The sequence below is a fragment of the Oncorhynchus masou genome, chromosome 29, assembly GCF_036934945.1.
Source record: "Oncorhynchus masou masou isolate Uvic2021 chromosome 29, UVic_Omas_1.1, whole genome shotgun sequence".
Classification (NCBI taxonomy): domain Eukaryota; kingdom Metazoa; phylum Chordata; class Actinopteri; order Salmoniformes; family Salmonidae; genus Oncorhynchus; species Oncorhynchus masou.
The window spans coordinates 20,360,139-20,380,867 of NC_088240.1; the positions used below are offsets into that span (position 1 = coordinate 20,360,139).

The window sequence follows — 20,729 nt, forward strand, 5'->3', positions numbered from 1 at the left end:
CAAAGACATAACAAAAGAACTAAGGTCAGAACGTGACAGAAGTGGTGTTCTACAGACAGCAAGATGTTCTTCGTCTGGACCCCACAGCACACATCCGATGGTTCAAGGTTAGGGCAGACACCCCACTAGACACACATACCATAATACCCTACTTGAAGAGCCCTGTCTTAAAGCAGTGGATGCTCCTCAGAGGATGAATGGGAGGACCATCCTCCTCAGTGAATTTCAGAAAAATAAAAATTGTAAAACAAACATGTCACCAAATAACATAGTCACTTGTCACCAAACAATTTATTAAAACACACTATTTAGCAATGAAGGTCTACAGTAGCCTCAAAAGCACTCTGTAGGGTAGTACCATTGTGTACATTGACTTCGATACAAAACCTAGGAGACCTATGGTTCTCAACGCCTTCCATAGACTTACACAGTAATTATGACAACTTCCGGAGGTTGTCACGTTGTCCACTCAATCAAAGTATCAGAAATTGAATCTAGTTCTAAAAGCATAAGCTACAGCTGGCTAGCACTGCATAAAATGTGGTCAGTAGTTGACTCAAAGAGAGATAAAGACAGTAGTTGAACAGTTTTGAAAAATTGGAGAATCATGAGAAACAAGAGAGAGAGAGCTATCTATATTTTGCTGGATTTTTTTTCACTTTCACTTGCTTAGCTAGCGGATGTAGATAGCTAGTTTAGCCTACTCAAACAACCGGCTCAAACAGAGAGGGATTCTATGTTAACTAGCTGGCTATGGCTATCCAATACGGGAACTCTTCCAAGTCCAGGTAAGCTTTTGGTTTTATAAACGTATTGCCATTGGGGCTTGTCGGTGTAACTGCTAAACTGCTTGCTGACTGTACACTGTACTGCTTGATTGTAGCGGGTATACTAACGGGTTACTTCTAGTAAGTATGTTGACTAGGACGTTAGCTAATATGGTGACACTGATGTATGCTGTGTGTAGCGGTTAGTGGTTAGGATACTGTATGAAGGTTTGGCTTGGAAAGGTTGTTTGGCCTGGTCACAGACAGCTGATGTGTTGTGCACTGAAGTCCACAAGTGGTGGGAAAAAGTGAGAGGAGGAGAGCACGTAAACGTGAGAAGGAATTATGCAACAAGTATAAGGTTCATGCTGTTTGTATGTGGCTACTATGAAAGTGAACTGTGTTTGATATGTGACCAAGGGTGTACAGTTGTGGCCAAAGGTTTTGAGAATGACACAAATATACATTTCACAAAGTTTTCTGCCTCAGTGTCTTTAGATATTTTTGTCAGATGTTACTATGGACAACAGAAGTATAATTACAAGGATTTCATAAGTGTCAAAGGCTTTCATTGACAATTGCATGAAGTTGATGCAAAGAGTCAATATTTGCAGTGTTGACCCTTCTTTTTCTGTCATGCATGCTGTCAATTAACTTCTGGGCCACATCCTGACTGATGGCAGCCAATTCTTGCATAATCAATGCTTGGAGTTTGTCAGAATTTGTGGGGTTTTGTTTATCCACCCGCCTCTTGAGGATTGACCACAAGTTCTCAATGGGATTAAGGTCTGGGGAGTTTCCTGGCCATGGACCCAAAATATCAATGTTTTGTTCCCCGAGCCACTTAGTTATCAGTTTTGCCTCACAGCAAGGTGCTCCATCATGCTGGAAAGGGCATTGTTCATCACCAAACTGTTCCTGGATGGTTGGGAGAAGTTGCTCTCGGAGGATGTGTTGGTACCATTCGTTATCCATGGCTGTGTTCTTAGGCAAAATTGTGAGTGAGCCCACTCCCTTGGCGGAGAAGCAACCCCACACATGAATGGGCTCAGGATGCTTTACTGTTGGCATGACACAGACATGATTGTAGAACTCACCTTGTTTTCTCCGGACAAGCTTTATTCCAGATGCCTCAAACAATCGGAAAGGGGATTCATCAGAGAAAATGACTACCCCAGTCCTCAGCAGTCCAATCCCTGTACCTTTTGCAGAATATCAGTGTGTCCCTGATGTTTTTCCTGGAGAGAAGTGGCTTCTTTGCTGCCCTTCTAGACACCAGGCCATCCTCCAAAAGTCTTCACCTCACTGTGCGGGCAGATGCACTCACACCTGCCTGCTGCCATTCCTGAGCAAGCTCTGTACTGGTGGTGCCCCGATCCCACAGCTGAATCAACATTAGGAGACGGTCCTGACACTTGCTGGACTTTCTTGGGCACCCTGAAGCCTTCACAACAATTGAACCGCTCTCCTTGAAGTTCTTGATGATAAATGATGATTTATGATTGATTTATGTGCAATCTTACTGGCAGCAATATCCTTGCCTGTGAAGCCCCTTTTGTGCAAAGCAATGTTGCCATCATGTGTTTCCTTAAAGGTTGACAGAGGAAGAACAATGATTCCTAGCACCACCCTCCTTTTGAAGCTTCCAGTCTGTTATTCAAACTCAATCAGCATGACAGAGTGATCTCCAGCCTTGTCCTCGTCAACACTCACACCTGTGTTAATGAGAGAATCACTGACATGATGTCAGCTGGTCCTTTTCTGGCAGAGCTGAAATGCAGTAGAAATGATTTTTTGGGATTCAGTTCATTTGCATGGCAAAGAGGGACTTTGCAATGAATTGCAATTCAACTGACCACTCTTCATAACATTCTGGAGTATTTGCAAATTGCCATCATACAAACTGAGGCAGCAGACTTTGTGAAAATGTATATTTGTGTAATTCTCAAAACTTTTGGCCACACTGTATTCATTCCGTCAATGCTGTTGAAAGAAAAACTTAAACAGAAGCAAACGGAATGAAACGGGGATAAACATAGCTGAATTAGTCCAATATAAACTGTCGTTTGCAACTGTTGGACTAATGATTACACCCTAGATCAGCTAGATACAGGCAAGAGTGCAAGGAGGTACTGAATGTGTCATTGTCTGTCACCTTGATTACTCAAATTCTTCTCTTGACCTGTAAACTTTCATTCATAGGCTAGGTTGTAGCAACCTCATGATGGGTATAGGGAAAATTATCATGTAGTAGCCTAAACCTATCAATGTTACATTGAACTGGGTCAATGGAATATGAATGACAGTCATCCAATATACAGTAATAGAAATATGGCTATGCTCATAAAATGAAAAATAATCCTCATCTTAAACGGCACCGACCGCCTCTGGCCTGGCATGCATTACAATGTCATAGTAATAACGTAACAGATTGATAGTAGCTGACATCAGCTTGTGACAATGGACATAATACAGTCATGACTGAACTGTTGTTTAGCTTAACTAACTGCCTTGCCTGTCATGAATGTCAGTTGCTCAAAATTGGTAACTTAATAAAAAACATTGATGACATTTCTATTGTGGGATAAGTAGATAGGATTGTGTGAGCTAACTTTGACACGCAGCATCTCCGATGGGCTATGCAGGACTGTAGCCCTGTCGACCAGCATGGAGAGAAGATCATTGAAGAAGATGGTCTGAAGAGGCTCTGGGTGATCAATACCACTGAGAGCCATGCTGTAATTTACACCTGCCTAGTAGAGTTCTCTCTGCAGGGAAAACCCCTCACCACCGCCACAGCACTCAGCTCATATTTAACAAAGGTAAAGTTGTACCTCCATTTCAATTCAATGAAAATATATTTTTTCTCACCACACTTTCTGTGGCTGCAACAAAGTGTGAAATTGTATAATGTGTATAATTTTTTGACATATTTGGTGATAATTAGGTGATTTGTAAACGTGTACCTTTTGCAGCATTTCCGTTTACCTGATGATATTGGCTTTATCTGACTTTAGCTGTGTGGTCTGTGCATGTGAAGAAAAGTCCTGTTGCGACCCCAAGTTAGCCGACCCCAGAAAGGAAACCGTTGTGGTTGAACCAAGTGTGAAATTATGACGTCTTGCTTTTTTGTAGATAAGGCTATCGCTCATCCCTTGAACAGTAGTGTTTAATAGAAATCTGGTGTGAAGACTGCTGGGTAATTCAGTCTTTCTGGGCCATGTCACAGCCGCTGTTTTCTGTTTGATGGCAGGCTCAAGGATAGAGCTGGTCTGTTCAGCGTTTCTTGGGGTCGGTGAAGGTACGGAGTCAGAGAGCTCTATGTTCTGGATGGAAGACATACTGACCACATAGAACAGCTCAACGTGACAAAGACAACAATGTGAGTACTCTTTTAAAACATGTAGTATACACTGCATCTCAGTATGTATCTTTTTAGAGATGTGTTTGTGCGTGAGTTTGTGTGTGATTGTTTGTTCGTCTGTGTGCATGTGAGCAAGAGTTTGTGTGTGTGTGTGTGTGTGTGTGTGTGTGTGTGTGTGTGTGTGTGTGTGTGTGTGTGTGTGTGTGTGTGTGTGTGTGTGTGTGTGTGTGTGTGTGTGTGTGTGTGTGTGTGTATAGAGCTCTGTCCTACACTGTGACCATCTCACTCTGTCACCATCTGACCCTCAGCCTTTTTAGGAGCAGTGGGGTCTATGGCCAGTCCACTATGAGGTCCGTTCTAAATTCCTCAATGTGCCTATCAGCTGCATCGCCAGGAATGTCCTGGGTCGGGACATAGAGCTGCTACTGCGCCAACCAGGTAGGACCCCAAACACACTCCTTAGTAACATGAAAGACTTCAAATCGCTCATAAGAGTCTGTTTGAACAGGACATTGGCCTTGCCATTTGTGAGAGATTTGATGTAAGGTGCTGTTATTGTAACAGTAGCTTAGACTCGTAGCTACTGTCTGTCAGCACAGAATGTGATACCATTATATCTCACTTCCTTCCCTTTTAGCCATTCACAGTGGTTTCTACACGTGCATGTGTCTCTGCCTGGTATTTTCTATGGCTGTAAAGTGGACCTGGTGTTGGCCTATAGGAAACTGAACAACCTTGTGCCCAAAAAGAGAGGTGAGTAAACGTAGAAATCTCCCATGGTCACAAAAGATTCCTGGGGCCTCATTAATCAATATTGCGTAGAAACTATTCTAAAAATACTACTTACGAATGGAATTTAGAGAATGTTCATATGCATAGAAAAAGTGTGATTTATCAAACAATCCTATGAGTGTCATACGCACACCAGTATAAAATAACCATTGATAAATACCAATTGTTCTCAGCCTCAGTGCTTGTGCACGACCTTGGCTATTTGCATTTCAAAATGCTCCTAATTAATCATATATGGTCAAAAATCATCCCTTTAAAGCCTGAGGGGAATATACAATGCCATACCATGTAATACAAAAAAAAAAGATTTAAAAGATGCTGAGAAAAATAAAACGTAACCGAAAGTGAAATTGGGGTGCTAGTGTCAAAAATCTAGTACAACCAAAACGTTTTATTCGGCTGGCTCAGTTGTTTCTTCACCAGTAAAAAACAAAAAACAAAGAGAGTACCATTCAGATAATTCAAGTTGCTTTAGCAATGGCAAATATACTTCAATGCAAACTATCCTCAACAGCTCCCTCCTGTAGGCGTATAGGCCAACATTTCTGTTCTGACGAATGAACAAGTCATGCGTTCCACCTTGCCACTAGCCAGCAGTGTCTTTTACGCATCACATAACCCATCACCTGCACATTAAGAGTGGAAGATGTTCATTTCTGGAAGGTTATTTTATGGAGATGTGGGTGCCGCCCAGTTGCGACTTGTCATTCAGGGCAGGTGGGGCAGAGCCAAAATGTTTTGTTTTTTTGGGGGCTTGCCTGTTTTGCATGTTATTTTGGCATTAATATGTGTCACACATCAGTTTGCAAATAATGTTAAAAAATATATATATCATTGAGTTAATAAAGCCACATACAAACATGGCCTCTTTTTTGTTTTCTTGATTAAGGCAGTTACAAAATTCAGGTGTTTTAGCCTAGCTCAGTGCTTTCTGTGGTGGTGGGGCAAACCAGCAGAAAATACGAAGCGTTGCGCTGTGATTGGCTCAGTGTTCTGTCACTCATGGGAACACTACGTCACTGCCAAGTCTAAGGGTAGAGCTAGAAAATTCAAGACACTTGGGTACTGCCATAGAGTTACATTAGAAGTGCCCTTCGAAGAGGCTCAACATCATTGGCCACAGATAAAATGACGTCAAATCACATTAAATCTACAATAGCTTTGATTGGACTGATCTACATCATACTTTCAAAGTCTAGCTAGCAGTCATCCTCATGAATCAAGTCGATACTCTACTGGCCAATCCTTTTTAATCCTTATCATATAAAGAGAAATAAGGAAGAGAAATGATAGACAAAGTGTATTGGTGCTCATCGGCCATTCAACATAAAGACGCACATTGGATGCAAATTCAATGAGTGGTTTGGAAGGAATCAGTGTGGCTAACTGCAAGCATTGCGAAGCAATCACTAGCCTGCTATTCAGTGGAGTGGCTGTGTGGTCCCAAGTCTAAGATTAAGGCTATTTTTTCCTAGTTTAAAATTCTAAACAGTCAACATTGGCCATGCTGTCAATGAAGCATGATTTGTGCCGCGCTCAAATATCAGTCTCTTAACTTGGAACTGATAAAATCGATCACCACATTCTTTTGGAGAGATTGGAAACCCAAATTGGTCTACACGGACAAGTTCTGGCCTGGTTTAGATCTTATCTGTCGGAAAGATATCAGTTTGTCTCTGTGAATGGTTTGTCCTCTGACAAGTCAACTGTAAATTTAGGGGTTCCTCAAGGTTCCGTTTTAGGACCACTATTGTTTTCACTATATATTTGACCTCTTGGGGATGTCATTCGAAAACATAATGTTAACTTTCACTGCTATGCGGATGACACACAGCTGTACATTTCAATGAAACATAGTGAAGCCCCAAAATTGCCCTCGCAAGAAGTCTGTGTTTCAGACATAAGGAAGTGAGAGAGATGCTTGTTCTAGGTCCCAAGAAACAAAAAGATCTTCTGTTGAATCTGACAATTAACCTTAATGGTTGTACAGTCGTCTCAAATAAAACTGTGATGGACCTTGGCATTACTCTGGACCCTGATCTCTCTTTTGACGAACATATGTAGACTGTTTCAAGGACAGCTTTTTTTCATCTACGTAACATTGCAAAAATCAGAAACTTTCTGTCCAAAAATGATGCAGAAAAATTTATCCATGCTTTTGTTACTTCTAGGTTAGACTACTGCAATGCTCTACTTTCCGGCTACCTGGATAAAGCACTAAATAAACTTCGGTTAGTGCTAAATACCGTTGTTAGAATCCTGACTAGAACCAACACATTTGATCATATTACTCCAGTGCTAGCCTCCCTACACTGGCTTCCTGTCAAGGCAAGGGCTGATTTCATGGTTTTACTGCTAACCTACAAAGCATTACATGGGCTTGCTCCTACCTATCTCTCTGACTTGGTCCTACCGTACATACCTACACGTACGCTACGGTCACAAGACGCAGGCCTCCTAATTGTCCCTATAATTTCTAAGCAAACAGCTGGAGGCAGGGCTTTCTCCTATAGAGCTCCATTTTTATGGAATGGTCTGCTTACCCATGTGAGAGACGCAAACTCGGTCTCAACCTTTAAGTCTTTACTGAAGACTCATCTCTTCAGTGGGTCATATGATTGAGTGTAGTCTGGCCCAGGAGTGTGAAGGTGAACGGAAAGGCTCTGGAGCAACGAACCGCCCTTGCTGTCTCTGCCTGGCCGGTTCCCCTCTTTCCACTGGGATTCTCTGCCTCTAACCCTATTACAGGGCTGAGTAACTGGCTTACTGGTGCTCTTTCATGCCGTCCCTAAGAGGGGTGCGTCACTTGAGTGGGTTGAGTCACTGATGTGATCTTCCTGTCTGGGTTGGCGCCCCCCTTGGGTTGTGCCGTGGCAGAGATCTTTGTGGGCTATACTCGGCCTTGTTTCAGGATGGTAAGTTGGCGGTTGAAGATACTCCTCTACTGGTGTGGGGGTTGTGCTTTGGAAAAGTCGATGGTGTTATATCCTTCCTGTTTGGCCCTGTCCTGGGATATCATTGGATGGGGCCACAGTGTCTCCTGACCCCTCCTGTCTCAGCCTCCAGTATTTATGCTGCAGTAGTTTATGTGTCAGGGGGCTAGGGTCAGTTTGTTATATCTGGACTACTTCTCCTGTGTTATCCGGTGTCCTGTGTGAATTTAAGTATGCTCTCTCTAATTCTCTCTTTTTCTCTTTCTTTCTTTCTCTCGGAGGACTTGAGCCGTAGGACCAAGCCTCAGGACTATCTGGCATGATGACTCCTTGCTGTCCCCAGTCCACCTGGCCGTGCTGTTGCTCCAGTTTCAACTGTTCTGCCTGCGGCTATGGAGTCCTGACCTGTTCACCGGACGTGCTACCTGTCCCAGACCTATTATTTGACCATGCTGGTCATTTATTAACATTTGAACATCTTGGCCATGTTCTGTTATAATCTCCACCCGGCACAGCCAGAAGAAGACTGGCCACCCCTCATAGTCTGGTTCCTCTCTAGGTTTCTTCCTAGGTTTTGGCCTTTCTAGGGAGTTTTTCCTAGCCAACGTGCTTCAAAACCGGCATTGCTTGCTGTTTGGGGTTTTAGGCTGGGTTTCTGTACAGCACTTTGAGATATCAGCTGATGTATGAAGGGCTATATAAATACATTTGATTTGATACTTTACAGAGAAGCAGACGACTCATAATCCTCCTGTCAGCCCAGAGTGGATCCCCTCTGGACTCCAACATGAATCCTGATTACCAGTTACCACTGCAAAAGAAGCTGCAGGACCACCCTGGCTAAGACCAACAGATTGGCCTATATGATGCTTTGATCCAACATGGGCTCCGGGTGGTCCTGGTGGAGACAGATGCCAAGGTAGACTACACCTCCCTGCTTGAGTCACTAAGCTACATTAGGAGGAAGCCATGAGGTGGAGGCCCAGCTCTGGAAACAGCAGCTCAACTGCAGCTCCTAATGGCTACTTCTGGAAGTGTATGAGATACCACATGCCCTCTGAGCCAAAAAGGGGGTCTGAATCCTCAGCCAACAACTGCGATGTAACGTAGTATAGAACTTTATCAAACACCTGGGACATACTATAGCACAGAACGGTATTAGTTATTTGACAATGTGTATAATGTCTTTATATGGATATTTTGCTCTATGGCTTGGATGGCCAACCTTGGTCCTGGAGATTTTTCCTGGAGACCTTTCACTGTGTAATTGAACTGTGACCTCAAGTCAAGCCTTGAATTATACTATGACTGTCATCATAATTAGGAGACCAAGGCGCAGCGTGATAAACATACATAACTCTTTTAATGAAAAGAACGAACCGTGACGCTATATGACTAGTGCAAACATGCAACTAAACATAGAATATAGCCCACAAACCAAAATGGAAAATGGCAACCTAAATAGGATCCCCAATCAGAGACAACGATAAACAACTGCCTCTGATTGGGAACCAATTCAGGCCACCATAGACCTACATTACCTAGACATACGAAAACCCCATAGATATACAAAAAACCTAGACAGGACAAAAACACACATAACCACCCTCGTCACACCCTGACCTAATCAAAATAATACATAAAACATAGATAACTAAGGTCAGGGCGTGACAATGACCTGTTTGTTGTTTATTTATTTTTTAAATGATTAAGATGGAAAGAAGTGGAGGGCGATCAAGATGAGTCAAGATGCAACCCAACAAATGTATCATGATTGAAAAGGAAAAGGCACAGCACTCGCTGACCATTAAAAACAAATGCTTTTATTTAACCAAGTATTTAAGCTTTTATAATAAAGAACAACAAATGTTTTTAATGGTGAACAAGCATTGGGCATTTTCTTTTTCAATTTATATGATTAAGATACCAGTGTGATCGAGTATCCTCTTAAGAAATGCGTAAATTGTGCAAATTGAGAGGCTTTTTATCAATAACAGAGCTATTAGTGTAATGTGTCAGTGTAGTGGTACTGTATACACGGGTACGACTGGCCTGGTACTATTTACAGTAGTGTCAGTATAAACTGTGGATGGGTTGGAAACTGCATGGTCTCAACCAAGGTCTCCACTGACTTAGTAAGTCTATTTTCAGTTTCTAATGGTACAGGAAACACATCGGCTGTGTATTCCTTTTGTACTTTATTTGTTTATTTTAGACTGTACATTTAAAATATGATGAAGTGTGTTGAACTGGACAATGTTCTTCTTATCAATAGCTGTTGAATATAATGGCTGATATGTTAGAGAAGATCATTAGTAATGACAGTATTTCATTACGGGCCCAGATTAAATTCAAAGTTGTGTGTGTATTTCTGATAACTTGTTGTACACTGCATATTTTAATGTATCTATGTTCCAGGAGGAAGGCAGCAGACACCTGCCTCATGTCTGTGACAGAGGTGATTGTGGTCAAAGCCCAACTGTTCAACAACTCAGTCCTGTTCAGCCATATCTCAGAGCTAGCAGACAGCATCGCTATCCCATGTCCTGACCCTCGTGGAACAACTGTGTCAGGATGGGAAAGGAAACTTAACCGGAATACTAACACAAGCGGTGTACTATTGGTTCTCAACTCCTGTCCTAAAGCTCCTAAGGGTTGCATGTGTTTTTGTTGTAGCCCAGCACTAACACCCAACTCATCATCAAGCTCTGCTTTAAATGTTTGTCTACTGTTTTGTCTTTAATTCCAAACGAATGTGAGAGTTACCTGTCAGTTTACGGCGCTTCCAAAGCAGATGAGGGCATCTACCCATGTGTGTGTGTGTGTGTGTGTGTGTGTGTGTGTGTGTGTGTGTGTGTGTGTGTGTGTGTGTGTGTGTGTGTGTGTGTGTGTGTGTGTGTGTGTGTACCTGTGGGAGCACAGTGGGAAGGTTCTTACCACTTCTGCATCCAGGGGACTAAAAGTCCAAGGTAAGTAGGCTGCGGATTGATGACTGCTCTGTCAGTCTGCTCAGCATTTGATATAATTGATTTAATCTTTACTGAGATAGAGACCTCGTCCAACATACTATAGCTGCAGGGTCAGCAATTTTACAAATAAAAACTCAAACGGAGGAAATACAAGCAACCCGCTTATCTCGAGTGGCACTTCCGGCAGCCACAATCATATCATTAACATGTTTGTCAAACCACTTTTTAAAAGTATCTTTCTTTTCTGTGTATTAGTCTCCTTCAGCTCCCTCCACCTCCCATCCTCCTCAGACAACGTGCCTAGAGACAGAAGCACAGAGACCACTGACCTGGGTAGGGAGCACACCTGGCTCAAACACTTTCAAATAATTCTGCTTGATTTGGTTTGCTCGGTATATCTGTCAGTCTTCACAGTATCTATCGTTCTTTATGGGCACCACTAAGAAGTTGAGTTGTGAAGCGTTTTGTGGACAAAACATCATAGACAACTGTCACATGTGGTGGGACATTAACGGAGAGAAAGTGTGATCGCAGAAGCAAGACTACTCAGTGAACTTCAGCATATAGATAGATAGAGGACTCTGTGCCCACAATCTTGTTTTATCAAGGGCAGCACCATTGAGGACTTTCATCATTTTGAAGTAGTCAACTAGGTGGGACTTTCTATGCGTTAAGGAAGGATTACATAATTCCATATGGGTCATCAGGATGGATCAGCCAATGACTTATACTCATGAGCAAACGTTCCACATCTGCAGGTGGCAGAAAATCACCAAACTTGGCTTTATACCTGTTGGCAGTATTCAGTTACTGTAGAGAGTAGTGAAAATCACATATACTCACTGAGCTTGTCTAATGCTGTAAGATTACTGTTTGATGAAATAAGACAACTGCCTCAAGAGGGCACCAGAGATCAAAATAACCAGAAGAAAACCTAACCTGACCCAACTATTCTCCTCCCGCTCCTGCTGGCTTTTGCAGATTCTACCATTACTCTCCTGAAGTTGCCGGTAATAGGTTACACGAGGAGTCAGCAACTTTTCTCATGTTGAATGCCAATTTATCTTACCGTTTCTAGGGAAATAGTTTAATTTATAATAACATCTTCATATCTCAAAATCATTGTCATGTGGTTAATCAAAATTCTATCCAAATCTAAATTAAAATGATCCTAAAAAGTAAATTATATTGCCATTGCCAACTATGTAAAAATAGCCTACATAAAGCCAGCAAATAAAAACATTGCAGCCTGCAGGTAGAAATTATCCTGAGAAAAATAAATATCCTATTAATCACATTGGCTACATATTGGCTGTCTGCAACAAACTTGAAATATTGTATCAACTATTAACTTGGGTCCAGCCCGAATCGTGCACTAGCAAACTTGCAACATTGTATAAAATATTCCAGGCCGTCAGAGTTTCCTGTGCCAGTGAGCTCGGGAATGTTTAGATTTGTATAATTGTGATTTACTGTAGATAGAATATAGATTAACCAGACAATGATTTTGAGATACAAAGACTTATACACTAAACAAAACTATAAAAGCAACATGTAAAGTGTTGGTCCCATGTTTCATGAGCTGAAAAGATCCCAGAAGTTTTCCTTAAATAGAGAGCCAATTTATTTTCAGTTATTTATTTCAATGACTGATCAAAACTCGTTTTCTCATGGCTTTCTCTTGCCCCTCTGCAGCAGACATATGGTGAGCAATATGTTTGGAACATCGAATCACAATGAAATCAATATCAAATCGCAATACGTAAAGAATCAGGATAATCCTGAGAATCGCAATACATATCATATTTGCACCAAAGTATCGTGATAATATCGTATCGTGAGGTCATTGGCATTTCCCAGTTCTAATAGAGGTGTGGAGATATCTTCAAGGCAGAGTATCTTCATGGCTATCCTGACCATAGACACCGTGATTATCAAGGACCTCCAGTCAGAGTTTAAGTGTGTGGCTCTCCTCTTCCGTGGAGAGTAATAAACAGTAATAAACTGTTAAAAACATAAACTTCTTCCACTCCTCTGTTGTGTACCCAGACTGGTGGAGGCTGATATATGCAGGAGGCTGATTTTCGTGAGGTTGTATTGATTAATGTGACGACTGCTTCTCATCGAATGATTAACGGTTCATAATTACGTGATTAAATTAATTAGGTAATTATTAACTCATTAACCTGGGGAACCATGGGAAAGTTTGGTTTTATTAAGTTTCTATTTCCCAAATTAACTCAAAGAATCAGAATATTGATTTTACAACAGTCGGTAATTAATCAATTTCCTCTACAGTCTCATTCTGAATGTCGCATTATCCGTAGATCTGCACAAACCCGAGTCTCACCAATGAGTCTGTACCACACCAGTTGAGTTGATTATTTATTTACAAACAAGCTAAAATGATAATATAAGATATACATACACAAACATACAGTTTAGGCTATTGATTAGAACGTAGTACAACAAAACAGCTCCCTAGTGGGCCAGCACAATATGGCATGTGTTACTTACATGGGGATTTAAAAGAGAGAACGAGAGAGAGTACACGAGAGAAAAATACACTTAGGTGCATTTGTCAGCTATGCTTATTTTAACTCTAACCTTGCCCCGAACTGCCGCTCTTATGGGTCAGAAAATAATGATGTAATTACTTGTTGAAGGTCTCCGATGGGGGTCTCTGCATGGACCGTTTCTGCTTCTCTGATGACACACTTCTCTGGTGTAACTCTCTGGTTGTCCTCACGGTGTCAGTGTCCTTTGTCTTAGTGGTCTGTATTCTTTGCCCTTGATCTGAAAGGGGTCTTTTGAGAACAGCCAGCCCTGTAGCTCAAAACTCACAGCGTAGGGATGAAAGCAGTGTAGGCACACGATTCGATGGAGAGTGGTGACCGGGTGGTCCTGCTTGAATTCACCCTCTACTCATCAGTAAAATAGATAAAAGGTTCCTTTGTCTTCAACCTCGCGTTGCGTTTTGGGGTTGCTGACTGCTCAGACCTTGGCTGCAGCTCAGGTCACTTAGTCTGGTTGTAAATTCTTAACTCACAAGTTTTATACCCTCGGATCAGAAATGGGCATTTTAACCTTTTAGGGCAATTCTGTAACGGCGTTCTTCTTTAGTTGAAAGAGAGTCGGACCGAAATGCAGCGTGTAAGTTACTCATGTTTATAGGAAGACAAACGAACGAACTATACACGAAATAACTAATAAATACAAAAACAACAAACAGAACGTGAAACCTATTACAGCCTGACTGGTGAAACTAACACAGAGACAGGAACAATCACCCACGAAATACAAAGCGAAAACCAGGCTACCTAAATACGGTTCTCAATCAGAGACAACGAGAATCACCTGACTCTGATTGAGAACCGCCTCAGGCAGCCAAACCTATTAAACACACACACCCCTAATAAGCTACAATCCCAACTACTACAAACCCCAATATGAAACTACAATACAAAATAAACCCATGTCACACCCTGGTCTGACTAACTAATAAACTAAAACACAAAATACTAAGACCAAGGCGTGACAGAACCCCCCCCCTAAGGTGCGGACTCCCGAACGCACCTCAAAACCATAGGGAGGGTCCGGGTGGGCGTCTGTCCATGGTGGCGTTTCCGGCTCCGGACGTGGACCCCACTTCATAAATGTCATTGTTCCTCCCCTTCGCGTCCATGGATAAACCACCCTAACCACCGACCATGGCCGAATAGTCCTCACCCAGAACCCTACATAACAGAGGAGCAGCTCGTGACTGAGGGGCAGCTCGGGACTGAGGCAGCTTGGGACTGAGGGGCAGCTCGGGACTGAGGGGCAACTCGGGACTGAGGGGCAGCTCGAGACTGAGGGGCAGCTCGGGACTGAGGGGCAGCTCGGGACTGATGGGCAGCTCGGGACTGAGGGGCAGCTCAGCACTGAGAGGCAGCCCAGCACTGAGAGGCAGCCCAGTACTGAGAAAAAGCCCAGTACTGAGATGAAGCCCAGCCAGGCATTTGAATCCGGCAGATCCTGGCTAACTGGCGGATCCTGGCTGACTGGCGGATCCTGGCTGACTGGCGGATCCTGGCTGACTAGCAGATCTGGCAGATCCTGGTTTACTGGCGGATCCTGGCTGACTGGCAGATCCTGGCCGACTGGCGGATCCTGGCTGACTGGCGGATCTTGGCTGACTGGCGGATCTTGGCTGACTGGCGGATCCTGGCTGACTAGCAGATCTGGAAGAGTCTGGTTGACTGGCAGATCAGGAAGAGTCTGGTTGACTGGCAGATCTGGAAGAGTCTGGTTGACTGGCAGATCTGGAAGAGTCTGGTTGACTGGCAGATCTGGAAGAGTCTGGCTGACTGGCAGATCTGGAAGAGTTCGGTTGACTGGCAGATCTGGAAGAGTCTGGTTGACTGGCAGATCTGGAAGAGTCTGGCTGACTGGCAGATCTGGAAGAGTCTGGTTGACTGGCAGATCTAGAAGAGTCTGGTTGACTGGCAGATCTGGAAGAGTCTGGCTGACTGGCGGATCTGGAAGAGTCTGGTTGACTGGCAGATCTGGAAGAGTCTGGCTGACTGGCGGATCTGGAAGAGTCTGGCTGACTGGCAGATCTGGCTGCTTCATGCTGACTGACGGCTCTGGCTGCTCCATGCTGACTGACGGCTCTGGCTGCTCCATACGGATTGACAGCTCTGGCGGCTTCATGGAGACTGGCAGCTCTTTGCAGACTGGCAGCTCTGGCTGCTCCATGCAGACTAGCAGCTCAGGCTGCTCTATGCAAACTGACAGCTCTGGCTGCTCCATGTAGACTGGCAGCTCAGGCTGCTCTATACAAACTGACAGCTCTGGCTGCTCCATGTAGACTGGCAGCTCAGGCTGCTCTATACAGGCAGGAGCCTCCGGCAGTGCTGTAGAGGAGGAAGGCTCTAGAACCGCTGAACAGACGGGAGACTCCGACAGCGCAAGAGAGGGAGAAAGCACTGGCTGCGCTGAACAGGCGAGACGCACTGAAGGCCTGATGCGTGGTGCTGGCACTGGTGGTATTTGGCCGAGGACACGCACAGGAAGCCTAGTGCGGGGAGCTGCTACTGGAAGGCTGGGGTGTGGAGGTGGTTCTGGATAGACCGGACCGTGCAGGCGCACTGGAGCTCTTGAGCACCGAGCCTGCCCAATCTTACCTGGTTGAATACTCTCGGTTGCCCTGCCAGTGCAGTGAGGAGAAATAGCCCGCACTGGGCTATGTAGGCGAACCGGAGACACAGAGCGCAAGGCTGGTGCCATGTAAGCCGGCCCAAGGAGACGCACTGGAGACCAGATGCGTAGAGCCGGCTTCATGGCATTTGGCTCGATGCTCAATCTAGCCCGGCCGATACGCGGAGCTGAAATATACCGCACCGGGCTATGCACCCGCACTGGGGACACCGTGCGCACCACTGCATAACACGGTGCCTGCCCGGTCTCTCTAGCCCCCCGGTAAGCACAGGGAGATTGCGCAGGTCTCCTACCTGACGCAGCCATACTCCCTGATAGCCCCCCCCAAAAAAAATTTTGGGGCTGCTTTTCGGGTTTCGCTCTGCGCCGCCATGACTTTCTTTTCAACTCCATTCTTCTATAGCCCTCTTCGCACTGCTCCAGCGAATCCCAGGCGGGCACCGGCACTCTCTCTGGGTCGGCCGCCCACCTGTCTATTTCTTCCCACGTCGTTATATCCATACTATATTCCATTGTGGGCTGCTCCTGTTTCCATCCACGTCGCCGTGCTGCCTCCTCATACCAGCGCCTCTCCGCTTCAGCCGCTTCTAATTCCTCCTTAGGGCGGCGATATTCACCAGGCTGAGCCCGGGGTCTTTTTCTTTCCAGCACGTCTTCCCATGTCCATTCTCCGAATAATTCCTCCTCCCTTTGATTCTCCAGCTGTCGTTGCCTGTTAACACGCTGCTCGGTCCGAGTGTGGTGGGTGATTCTGTAACGGCGTTCTTCTTTAGTTGAAAGAGAGTCGGACCGAAATGCAGCGTGTAAGTTACTCATGTTTATAGGAAGACAAACGAACGAACTATACACAAAATAACTAATAAATACAAAAACAACAAACAGAACGTGAAACCTATTACAGCCTGACTGGTGAAACTAACACAGAGACAGGAACAATCACCCACGAAATACAAAGCGAAAACCAGGCTACCTAAATACGGTTCCCAATCAGAGACAACGAGAATCACCTGACTCTAATTGAGAACCGCCTCAGGCAGACAAACCTATTAAACACACACACCCCTAATCAGCTACAATCCCAACTACTACAAACCCCAATATGAAACTACAATACAAAATAAACCCATGTCACACCCTGGTCTGACTAACTAATCAACTAAAACACAAAATACTAAGACCAAGGCGTGACAAGTTCTTTGGGCGTACCAAGCACCAGGCAAGGTCTGGATTTTACTCAGATCCAATTTAGACAACTAGCTTCACATTTCATCTTTACAAAAACATTCTCTTTGATCTGGACATTTTCCACACAATGTACAATATGCAAACATCCAGCATATACTAAGACAACTCTTAAAGTTACAATGTTTTCGCTTTAACGCCATCCTTTAACTTTTAATAACTTAACAAAAACTAAAATAATTTTCATATTCCATCTATCAATGTGGTTGATGAAACCTATCGTCCCAAAGTCCATTTATAGCATGTTAATGATCTGAGCCCCCCCCCCCATCTCCATAACTCTCGATCTCTTCCCCTCTGCTGGGTGTGAGAGATCTCTCTGTAGGATTGTGGTCCACCGTAACCTGACCCGAGCAGGCCAGTCATGACATCATCCTGACCCCCAGCTCAAGCTCAGGTCGGGAGGTTGGGAGGGCAAGGGTCAGCGGAGCCACTGGGCTACTCGTCCTCACTGACCCCTGCAGAAGACTATGACTGTCTGTCAGGTGGGGCTTCACCAGGCTCTGGTCCACAGTGAGATGAGTGTCATCCTCATCCAGCTGGGGTTTATGGGGCAGGGGGATACACACCCCTACCCCCCAACCTGCATCACCTGTTCCGTAAGAGGGCCTCCTTAAGGTGGCATGAGGGAAGGCGAGGAATCACATGCTCTAAATCAATGGAAAACTACATTTTTCGGACCTCTGAGAAACCTTCCTGTCTACTTACATAAAAAAGGGTTGACTATTATGAAAATAAAATAAAAGCACAAGATGGTCTACAGTAGGTTGCCTTTGAGTTTGTAAAGAGCTGCCTATCATTTACTCATGACATGCAATAAAGAGAAAAACGATCATGTTTCTGTCCTTTCTGTCAGTATTTATTGAGGTCTGTGTGAATGGTTTGGCTGCACTGATGTTGGTTTGCCAAATGTTGCTGCTACTTCTGTATCTAATCATCTCCCAACCATCTGTTCTCATGACATTTAGACTCTTCTCTGGCACACACCTTCTCATGTTACACAGCTACCCACACACACCTGGGGACAAGGTGAGCACGCAGACACACACACACACACACACACACGAACAGCTTCTAATTAGTTGTTAAACATGTTATTAAAAAGGATGTTTCAAGTGTCAAACTCAATCCTGTCCACTCGGAGGCTACAGGCTGCACTTACACCTGTGACCCCTCAACTACACTAATCGACTGAGTGCAAAGGCAGTTTGTAGTTATATCTACTATAGGCCTACATACAATGTAGATAGTACTGTACCTTTCACTTAGGAAAATTATTTATCAACCTTTCAAAAGTCATCATCATTATTCAGTCATTCATAGTCATGTTGTCACGGCTTTCGTTGTGGGAAGGAGGAGCGGACCAAAATGCAGCGTAGTTGTGATTCATTTTATTTAATACGGAAACTATACACGATAAACTAACAAAATAACAAACGTACGAAAACCAAAAACAGCCCTATCTGGTGCAAAACACAGAGACAGGAACAATCACCCACAAACACACATTGAAACCCAGGCTACCTAAATATGGTTCCCAATCAGAGACAATGACTAACACCTGCCCCTGATTGAGAACCATATCAGGCCAAACACAGAAATAGACAAACAAGACATCCAACATAGAATGCCCACTCAGATCACACCCTGACCAATCAAAACATAGAAACATACAAAGTAAACTATGGCCAGGGCGTGACACATGTGTTGTTACGGGTGCTTATCTCGAAACAGCTATGCTATTTAAATATATGGCTCTGTCTCTCAAACCATGTGAGACATCCAAGTTTTTTTGTGTTTGTTTATGGATAGCCTGTCTTCGGTTAAATAGCATATTATTTTTGAAGTTAATATTTTGGGGGGAATGAATGTGACCTATCTGCCCACTGGGAACAGACGTTAGTTAAACGCCTAATTTTGATTTACATTTGGTTAAGTTATCAACTAACGTGAATTCAACGCGAAATCAACAAAACATTTCACCATGTTATTGGATTTTGGTTAAAAGTCTGGTGATAAAAAAGGAGGCAGTGACTTTTTCTAAATCAAATCAGTTTTCCACGTTGATTCAGTGTCATCACATTGATCTTTTTTGTTGAAATAACAAGGAAACAATGTTGATTCAATCAGTTGTTGCCCAGTGTGTAACGGTTTTCGTCAGGTGAAGGAGAAGAGGACCAAGGTGCAGCGTGGTAAGTGTTAATAAACTGAACACTGAAATGACAAAAATAATAAAGAGCGAAAACGAAACAGTTCTGTAAGGAATACACACAAAACAGAAAACAATCACCCACAACCAAAATGGGGAAAACAGGCTACCTAAGTATGATTCTCAATCAGAGACAACGATCGACAGCTGTCTCTGATTGAGAACCATACCAGGCCAAACACAGAAATACAACATAGAAAATAGAACATAGACTACCCACCCCAACACAAGCCCTGACCAAACTAACACAAATACATAAAAAAGTAAGGTCAAAATGTGACAGTACCCCCCCTCCCAAAGGTGTGGACTTCGGCCGCAAAACCTGAACCTATAGGGGAGGGTCTGGGTGGGCGTCTGTCCGCGGTGGCGGCTCTGGCGCAGGACGTGGACCCCACTCCACCATGGTCTTGGCCCACTTAAGTGGCGCCTTTGGAGTGGCGACCCTCGCCCCCGACCTCATACTGGGGACCCTAACAGCGGGCCCTGAATAGACGGGAGACTCCGGCAGCACCGTAGTGAAGGGCGACTCCGGCAGCGCCGTAGTGAAGGGTGACTCCGGCAGCGGCGTAGTGAAGGGCGGCTCCGGCAGCTCCTGATTGACAGGCAGCTCCGGCATCTCCTGACGGGCGGCTCTGGCAGCCTCTGACAGACAGGCGGCTCTGGCAGCTCAGTGCAGACGGGTGGCTCTGGCAGTTGTTCAATTTAAATGTTTGAATAGGAAATTATTTGTGATGGGATGAAATGTGATTTTAGCTTCTAAAATGTGAGATTTGGGTTTTCATAAGATAGGGCTCTGCTCAATCAGTGGCCCGCCCCTGTGAAGGGACATGGGCTATAAAACTTTTCAAACACGCCCTCATCTCCCTTCCTATATAAGCCCTTGACGACAATATAACTTCCTGTTCCGAGGACGTGAGGACGACGATCCTATGTCAGAATGGTTCAGATACTAACTACAGAACGAAGCCAACATTAGCGTGAGCTTTGGTTGCAAATGGTATGAACTTTGAACTCTTATTCACTACAGAAGTGACACCTCCTAGCTGTTGAGTAAGCAACAGCAGATGCAAACAAAGGTTACGAAGGAACAGACAGAGTATCCCGTCTATCACCCAACAACATTACTACAACGTATCCAATTGACAACCAGAGACATTCTTCAAAGGACTCGGTTGGGCAACACGGCCTCCCATCTACCACCAACCTCCCGAAGCGCAGCTCAGAGTAAATACAGTATATCACAAATTGAGT

At 44.2% G+C, this 20,729-nt stretch overlaps 2 pseudogenes; both read left to right on the forward strand.

Annotated features, from left to right (window-relative positions):
- Positions 1 to 8,700, forward strand: part of LOC135519498 (interleukin-1 receptor type 1-like) — a 37,144-nt pseudogene extending 28,444 nt beyond the window's left edge.
- A 125-nt stretch (positions 8,701 to 8,825) lies between these two features.
- On the forward strand, positions 8,826 to 12,815 carry LOC135519500 (uncharacterized; annotated as a pseudogene).
- The last annotated feature ends 7,914 nt before the right edge of the window (positions 12,816 to 20,729 follow it).